Genomic DNA, 8277 nt, shown 5'->3' on the forward strand with positions numbered 1-8277 from the left:
GGATCCGTGTAGAAGAGCCTGTGTGTGACTGTCCTGTCAGAACTGGTCACATGTTTGGATGTCAGTCCTCTGCAGGCAGCAGATGCTCAGACAACAACTAAACACACACACACCCCTACACACGTGAGCACACGTCATKTGAAACGGTGTTTGCCATACTGTCTGCGTTCTCTGCAGGTTACCATGGAGACACACCATTCCCTGTCTCACCCACCCTCTCCAACAAACTCCTGATGCTGCTGGGGTTTTGTCTGACACGTAAAAAAAAGAACATTTATTTTGAAATGAGCAATGAAGTGGAACAGGAAGGAAAGGCAATCCAGAGGAAGTGATTTCTCTAAGTACCATTGTATTACAAACTTTTGCCAATACATTTTTTTTTCTTTACAATATTTAATCCTTGGGAAAATGAAAAGTGTATCTCTTTGTTAATAGATATTTATTAACAAATATCTATCTATCTATGTATATATATGCCCTGCGCTGTAGGCCACTTCCTGCTTTTGGAGCGGTCCACTTGTATTCACATATACATTCAAACTGTGTCAGAATTTACTGTTACTGAGCTAAGATCTAGGTTTTTAGGTGACCAGAGTTCACTTTTTTGGTCCACATCAGAATTTTATTGGCAAACAAACCAGACTTTCTGGGCAAACAAACTAGCTTTCAATTTAAGTGGACTGAACAGGGCTGGTTTCTGAGTTCAATTGGGAAGTGAGTGACAKCAGTAATACTCTTGGAAACCTGACGATTTCTTCTTTGCAACCAAGCGTCTCACCTTGATGTTGCTCATGATCTAGAGAACCTTTTCCTTCAAGTGCAACATTCATATCAACRGTTTTAGCCCCACCGTGATGCAAGCTGACAATGGCCATGAARGTAACCAATAATTTCACACACATCTCTTTTCCAACAGTCAGTCAGCCAACATAAGAACCGTCTCCACGACTGAGCTCCATGTTGCCTTCAGAGTCGACCCGATTAAACAAGCATTCCTCCCACTTGATTTCTTCTTCATCACATCGACAACATTTTGCACCTGCAAACAAGTCCTAATGCAGTTTGGTGGGACAGTGTGCCGCAAATCAATCACTGACGACGGATCGAAAGACGGAAGGAAAACTTCTCCTACCTGCTGCTAGTCAAAACGGAGATCAAAGGCAGTAAAGCTGAGCAGGCTGTGTTCGGCATTAAGTGCAGTCTAACACAAACGTTCGCACTGACAGCTCGTCACGGTGGATCTTAGTGAAAGGCAGCACATTTGTACACAGCAGATTGAACCAGGACAAGGCTGAACCTGTACAAGGCATCAAAGAGAAACCTCAGAAACACGTCCACAAAGTAACGCTTGGAATGGAATATAAATTATACCATATATGCAACGCTGAGACAGCTTTGTTGCTCAGAATGGGGAACTCCTTGGAAGCGTTTATCCAAAAACTGTCCAAAGTAGATCAACAAATCTTAGCCTTAAACCACGATCTTGNTGAGCTAAGATCTAGGTTTTTAGGTGACCAGAGTTCACTTTTTTGGTCCACATCAGAATTTTATTGGCAAACAAACCAGACTTTCTGGGCAAACAAACTAGCTTTCAATTTAAGTGGACTGAACAGGGCTGGTTTCTGAGTTCAATTGGGAAGTGAGTGACAGCAGTAATACTCTTGGAAACCTGACGATTTCTTCTTTGCAACCAAGCGTCTCACCTTGATGTTGCTCATGATCTAGAGAACCTTTTCCTTCAAGTGCAACATTCATATCAACGGTTTTAGCCCCACCGTGATGCAAGCTGACAATGGCCATGAAGGTAACCAATAATTTCACACACATCTCTTTTCCAGCAGTCAGTCAGCCAACATAAGAACCGTCTCCACGACTGAGCTCCATGTTGCCTCCAGAGTCGACCCGATTAACCAAGCATTCCTCCCACTTGATTTCTTCTTCATCACATCGACAACATTTTGCACCTGCAAACAAGTCCTAATGCAGTTTGGTGGGACAGTGTGCCGCAATCAATCACTGACGACGGATCGAAAGACGGAAGGAAAACTTCTCCTACCTGCTGCTAGTCAAAATGGAGATCAAAGGCAGTAAAGCTGAGCAGGCTGTGTTCGGCATTAAGTGCAGTCTAACACAAACGTTCGCACTGACAGCTCGTCACGGTGGATCTTAGTGAAAGGCAGCACATTTGTACACAGCAGATTGAACCAGGACAAGGCTGAACCTGTACAAGGCATCAAAGAGAAACCTCAGAAACACGTCCACAAAGTAACGCTTGGAATGGAATATAAATTATACCATATATGCAACGCTGAGACAGCTTTGTTGCTCAGAATGGGGAACTCCTTGGAAGCGTTTATCCAAAAACTGTCCAAAGTAGATCAACAAATCTTAGCCTTAAACCACGATCTTGCTTCAGTTCACTTAGTTTCTCCTGCTCCTGTAAAGTCATGCCCTTTCCAACAAGTGATGCTGAACTAAATGGGTCCCTAATCCAGTCAAGGGATTCAGTGAAGGATGAAAAGAAATAAAATGGTGACTTCTACTCCAGGATCTTCAGATGTTTAACTATTACCTCACACAGTGCAGCAGTGTTAGCATCTCGTTTCTCTGTGAGTGGAAACATCTCAACGTCGCCCCTTTGGGCATGTTGTTGCCAGAGATTTACTTTCAAATGGAATCCATTTATTTTATCTGTGCTTGTAAGGAAGTTTTCATTTCTGCTTTGCATTTGTGTGTTCARTTCATTCAGATGGTGAAATATATCTGCCAGCTATACCAGCCTTGAACACTACTCCTCACTAACAAGGCAATTATGACTTTGTGATGTGATCGCTCACATCACAAACCGGGGTAAAGACATAAATTGATCTTTAACAGCAGGTCAGACAGTAACTACTAACATGTACCTCACAAAACCCCTCTTCACAACTCTGAACTCTGCCTTTTTATTCTAAAGTCAAATCACTTTAATGGCTTTTGTTAATTTATTTATCTGTGCTTTTTATACAGACAGAGTGACGTGGGGTGATATATGTGCCGGCGCTGAGTGGGCAGCTCAGATCCATTACCCATCTGCTAATGCAAGACTTTCCCTTTTTATGCACTCATTCGTCTTCTTCTTCAACCATATAACTCATGAGTATTTACTGCAAGAACAACCAGTATGGAGGACTGGAAGTGGAGTCCCTCATAAGGAACAGAGAGCCTTCATCTCATCAGCTTTGCTTCTTGGCTGATTATAAAGACTGGATTCATGTTCTTTTTRGTTATTYCTACACATCTGSATTGTCATGTTGAAATTTTGAGTAGCAAWAAAAGCTCTCAACTTCATYTGCTCTTTACTACTGCTTTGCTTACTCCGTTTAACTGATATATATGTTGTAGTTACTTTTAATTGCTTTGGATATTGTATTTAGTTTGGTGTTTGATGTTCTCCCACCTTACTGGTGAAGTCTCGCTTAAAAAAAACATTTTAACCAGTAATCCTAAAATCCTCAGAGCCAGCAGTGGCTCATTGGAGCTGAGCATCTGCTGAGGTTATTATACAAACTACTTCTCATCCCAATGCTGCTAAATRTTGTGATGAGGGTCTGAAGGCGATGTCTGAAAGAAGGTGGCATCAAGAGGGAGGCGGAGTCAGAAAGAAGGCGGAGTCAGAAAGAGCAGGAGCTTTCTAAAGWGACAGAGGGTCCACTTTCAAKGTGTCAAACGTCTTTTAAGTTACGTTTGCTATATACAGCATTTTATAATTTTAATAAACTGTGTATTGGCTGTACTTTTGGTTAAAATATGTTTGTCCTCCCTTTAGTTAGTCAAAGTGGGTAAAATATCCAGAAATTTCACTGAAATAAAAGTAATGACATTTCAGTGTAAACTCAAAAGTAAAAGGTACAGTGTAGGAAACTACTCCTATAAGGAGATTTTTCTCTAAGACTTTAGTTTCTACCTAAATTTGACAACGTTTAGTTAAAAGTCTAAATTACTTTTTCCACATCAGACCATGTTCATTTGTTGTTTTTCCTTCCAATATATACAGGGGAAATTATCAATTAAAAACAGTGTTAAGTTATCTCTGTCTGATATTAAAAAGAGGCTGATCAAAAAGTCTTTGAAAAATGCTTTTTCCACAGTGCTTGTATGCCTGCTGGGGTTTTTACAGTGGAATACATTTTGAAATGATTTAAAATTCTCAAATAACCTTTGGTGACAGCAAAGAATAAATCAAAAACTTTATTCAGAGACCAAATGCTGTCAGCTACTTCATCTCTTGAAAACCGACTGCCCTGCTGCTCAGACGTGCCACTGCGGGGGATTTCCACCAAACAACAAAGTCTTTCATGGTTTGCTGGTCAGGATGAAATTCCTAGTAAGTGAATTGGCAGGATGATTTTAGCCACAGGTGTCCTGGTGGTCTGTGGTGAGATAAAAACGTCAGTGTCATCTCGGTTTATTTATTGTGAAGCTCAAAGCTTTTTGTGTCGTTTCTTTTCAAAGTAAAGCGGGCTCTTCTAGACACGACTTCTGGCAATGGAAACGAAGCCATCGTGGCTCCTCGAGGCGGGGGGGTCGGGCTTTATTTTGTGTTGTGTGTGAGAGTGAAAAAAAATTCTGTTATCCAAAAGCTAATAAAGAAAAACAGACATCTTGTGGTTTAGGAAAGGAAGGCTGCCTGCTGGAGCCCCTGTGGATGATGAGGATTAATCCTGCACTTGTAATGACCTTCACTGTGTGGGGGACAGCTGGCAGGTAGCGCTTCCATAATGTGTAGTGATGAGCCCACACATAATTACAATAATTCCATGTTGTCATTAAAGGGAAAGGCAATGGCTCTTTCTTGGGAGGTTACTGCTTGGAATGAGCATGGATAGGAAGTTTACCAGTGGATCCTGTTTGGCGTCAGACATATGGGAGATTCTACTTTACTTGGAAGGTGATTAAATGGGTTGATGCCATAGGATGGATGAACAACCAGAAACTATTCAACTGCTTTTCTTTTAGTAATACAGAACTATTTATTTTTAGTTTTTATGGTCATATTAAATGAACAGTTTAAGGAGATGTTATGTAAAATCGACTTCTTTGAGTTTTATAAYAGACCTGTCACACAACCAATCAGAGTCTAGAGGAGAGTCTTAGCAATCACCCTTATGTACAAGCTGCTCAGACCTTCCCCATTGCTCTCTGGTACGTTACAGTTAATTCATCACAACAAAGTCTGCTATGAGCTAGCTAGCATAGCCGCCGATGATGATGGATAAACAGTTATCCGGTAACGGTAAGTGGTTTCTCTTCTGTTAGCACATTGACCAGTGTGTCGATGAGGTTAATTGACTCACTTTTATGGTCTGGCTTTTAGTACAGATTGACCCAAATGTTTTCTGTGTTGTGCCTTTCTCCTTTCCTTTTCAGCCTTTTAAGCTCTTTCCTTTAATGTTTGGCTTTTGATTCCTTTACCTTTTGATGCCTTTTAGTGTTTCTTTTATTGTAAAGCACTTTGTGCAGCCTGTGCTGCTTGAATCGCGCAATAAAAATAAATTTGACCTTGACCTTGATGGATAGCATGACATAACAGAGGGAAAGGCATTGTGAGCATAAAGTTTAAGTTGATCTGTAACTTTTTTCCCTGTGCTGTACTTTAGAAGAAAAAAAAGACTTTAACTGACTCTTACTGTGTATAGTAGTAAAGCATGGTCAATATAATAACTTCAACTTCTAAGAGACATGATTAGATTTACATGTTGTGCTGTGACAGCCAGACGGCAGCTTCATGTCATTAACCATTCGTATAAAAGGAGACGACTGAAGAAGTGCAACACAGATGGATGAGCGCTGGAGTTGCTGAGCCCCAGCATTCACGTGGCAACGCCTCCATTCTGTTCCAACAATGGAATCAAAGTGGCGGAGATAAATGAAAGAGAAAGTGCCACTGGAGACTCAGCCATTGATCAGGCACAGAAACAAATCTGTCTTCTTCTCTGTCTGCAGGGATTAGAATAATACAGTACCGAGCACGATCAGCATGACTGTTACCGTTTCAGCTCCCCTCCCCCCTTTTTGACTGTTCACATAACTCGGATAATTGGATCTTTTCCAATATGGTCATTAACTTTGTCACATTAATGTTAGGTCTTTTTGTGTCTTCCTGAAAGGTTTAATGTTTTTGATGTTCTATTCACAGAAGCATATTTTGATATTGTTTATGCCTGCCACAATGTGTCTCTGTAGTTTTAACKTATTGAGTTAAGATTATAGTTCTTTAAAGAAAAGGTAAGGTAATGTAAGTAATACCCTTAGGTATATGTGTGTTGCAGACAGTAGAGACAATTAAAATATGTAAACATCCAAATAAAATGAAAATCATAGGCATACATACACAAAAAAGAACAAGAAAACATTTGCCTAAAATACTTTGAATACTTAAAACATCAAGGTTGGTCATGGATATCCATCCATCCATCCATCCATCCATCTACACCTGCTTACTCCTGCAGGGTGACCTGGTGTCCATCTCCATCGGTCATTGGTCGAGAAGCAGAACACGACCTGGACAGATCACACAGCTCTTTACAACAATACAGTAAAGAACAATGGTTAATTAATAAGAGACTCTGTCATCTAAAACAAGTGCCGTAATTTCTGCAATATAAGCCTGTACTTTTTTCACACACTTTGAACACTGCGATACAGAGAACCTAAGGGGACATGGAGGAAAACAAAAAGATGCAAACCTGACTTTCCCGAGATCCCGATTTGCTTTCTTGAGATCCCAAGAAACTTCTTGAAAATCTGTTTCTTTTAGGTGAAAAATCGTGTTTACACAGTTTCTGRATAGCTGGTAGTTAACATTTCCTATGGTCTGGAGACGTCTCAGCTGAGGATTTTGTTTCTTTTTAGCACTTTGCCACAATTCAGTGCAAGGCAAAACAGTGGAAGCACACAGTAGCCCAAGACATTCAGTCAAATTTCATCATGTTTTTTTTATGATACAAATTGTTATAAATAAGGGAAAAATGGAGCAGGAGACCAACAGGCAGATCGGTGCAGCGTCGGCTGTGAAGCGGGCGCTATAACAGTCTGTCATGGCGAAGAGAGAGCTGAGTCAAAAAGCAAAGCTCTGGATTTACCAGTCAATCTAAGTTCCTACCCTCATCTATGGTCATGAGCTTTGGGTGATGACTGAAAGAACAAGGTCACAGATACAAGCGGCCAGAATGAATTTTCTCCATATGGAGTCTGGGSTCTCCCATAAAGATAAAGTAAGAAGCWCAGTCATCCAGGAGGGACTCAGAGTAGAGTTGCTGCTCCTTCACATCAAGAGGAGCCAGTTGAGGTGACTCTGAACACCTGGTGAGGTGTTCCAGGTACGTTCCACCGGAAGGAATTATTTACTTAAAACAGGTTCCTATTTCTTGCTAAAAAGTCACTTAAAAAGTCTTATTTCAAGGGTGCCAAGATATTTATACTAGACCAAAAATACTTAGTAAGAGTTTGTGTTTTTGCAATGTACCCACGGATGGTTACATTTCTGGATCAAAATTACTACAAATATTACACACTGCTTTTTGAACTGAGTAGGCTGTGCTGTACCAACCGCACCACTCAGACTCAATTCTGTGCATTCATGTTTACTTAATATTTATGCAACATCTCTTCCAATCAGGATGAGTTATRCGGTTTTGGCATCCTCCTCCTCCTGTGTGCTGGAGATTTCTCAAAGCCCCCAGGCTCTTCCAGTGTTTTCATCCCCAACTTGGAAGCTACATCACTTTATATATATTTCAGAAGGGAAATATGAATGTGTCCCACTTACCTTGAATACCACCACACAGAAAAGCTTTTCATTCAAATGGCATCCACGGCTTGTGGAAACACCTCATGCTTTGTGGCACTTTGTTTCATGAAATGATATGTCAAAAACAGTGAGTGTTTAATGTGTTTTACACCATACATGGTTTGTAAGTAAGTGATTTGTATGCAGGCAGGGAGCGGCAGCGCAGGCTGGGAGCGGGGACTATTTCTGGAGCCATGCACAGTGTGATTCAGAAACAAAATGAGAAGGGAAAAAATGAACACGGTGCTGTGTAACCAGGGGTGAAAGTAAGGGGGTACGGCAGGGTACTGCATACCCCTAAAAGATTTAGTGGGGGTAAGCAGTACCTGCAAGAGAGGAGCGGCTGTCTGCTGTAAAACATGAATGGGTTCAGTGACTGATTAATTTTCAAGAACAATCTAAAACACGACTTAATCAGTAAATAAATAACTTTTTTCCAATTTTAT

At 40.8% G+C, this 8277-nt stretch overlaps 1 long non-coding RNA gene across 1 annotated transcript in view; it reads right to left on the reverse strand.

Moving 5' to 3' along the window:
* Positions 1-4228: 4228 nt before the first annotated feature.
* The window catches only part of LOC103458029 (uncharacterized), an 18245-nt gene continuing 14196 nt past the window's right edge, over positions 4229-8277 (reverse strand). Inside the window, exons 3-4 of the long non-coding RNA XR_532517.1 lie at positions 6484-6543; positions 4229-4412 (exon numbers count right to left, since the gene is read on the reverse strand). This is a non-coding gene — a long non-coding RNA (uncharacterized LOC103458029). The remainder of the gene's footprint in view (positions 4413-6483; positions 6544-8277) is intronic.

This window comes from Poecilia reticulata, linkage group LG21, assembly GCF_000633615.1.
Source record: "Poecilia reticulata strain Guanapo linkage group LG21, Guppy_female_1.0+MT, whole genome shotgun sequence".
NCBI lineage: Eukaryota > Metazoa > Chordata > Actinopteri > Cyprinodontiformes > Poeciliidae > Poecilia > Poecilia reticulata.